Source organism: Ictidomys tridecemlineatus, chromosome 13, assembly GCF_052094955.1.
Source record: "Ictidomys tridecemlineatus isolate mIctTri1 chromosome 13, mIctTri1.hap1, whole genome shotgun sequence".
In the NCBI taxonomy this organism is placed as follows: domain Eukaryota; kingdom Metazoa; phylum Chordata; class Mammalia; order Rodentia; family Sciuridae; genus Ictidomys; species Ictidomys tridecemlineatus.
Genome location: NC_135489.1, coordinates 95,895,112 through 95,895,314, shown reverse-complemented (window position 1 = coordinate 95,895,314; position 203 = coordinate 95,895,112).

The following is a 203-nucleotide window of genomic DNA, read 5'->3' as shown; positions in this document are numbered from 1 at the left end:
CCTCTGGCTGTGCTGCCCTCTGGGCTCCTTCTGTCCCTCAGTGCTCTCCTTTCCCTTCCACTTGGTCATCTGGCTTCCAGAAGGAAGAGGAAGGGGTCTTCTTAGGAATCTTCAGCCAAGGGGCCCTGGGGCAGAAAGCACTGCCATAGGGTGGACTGTGAGGAAGTTGGGAGCCAGGGGGCTTTCTAAGCAATAGTCATGGT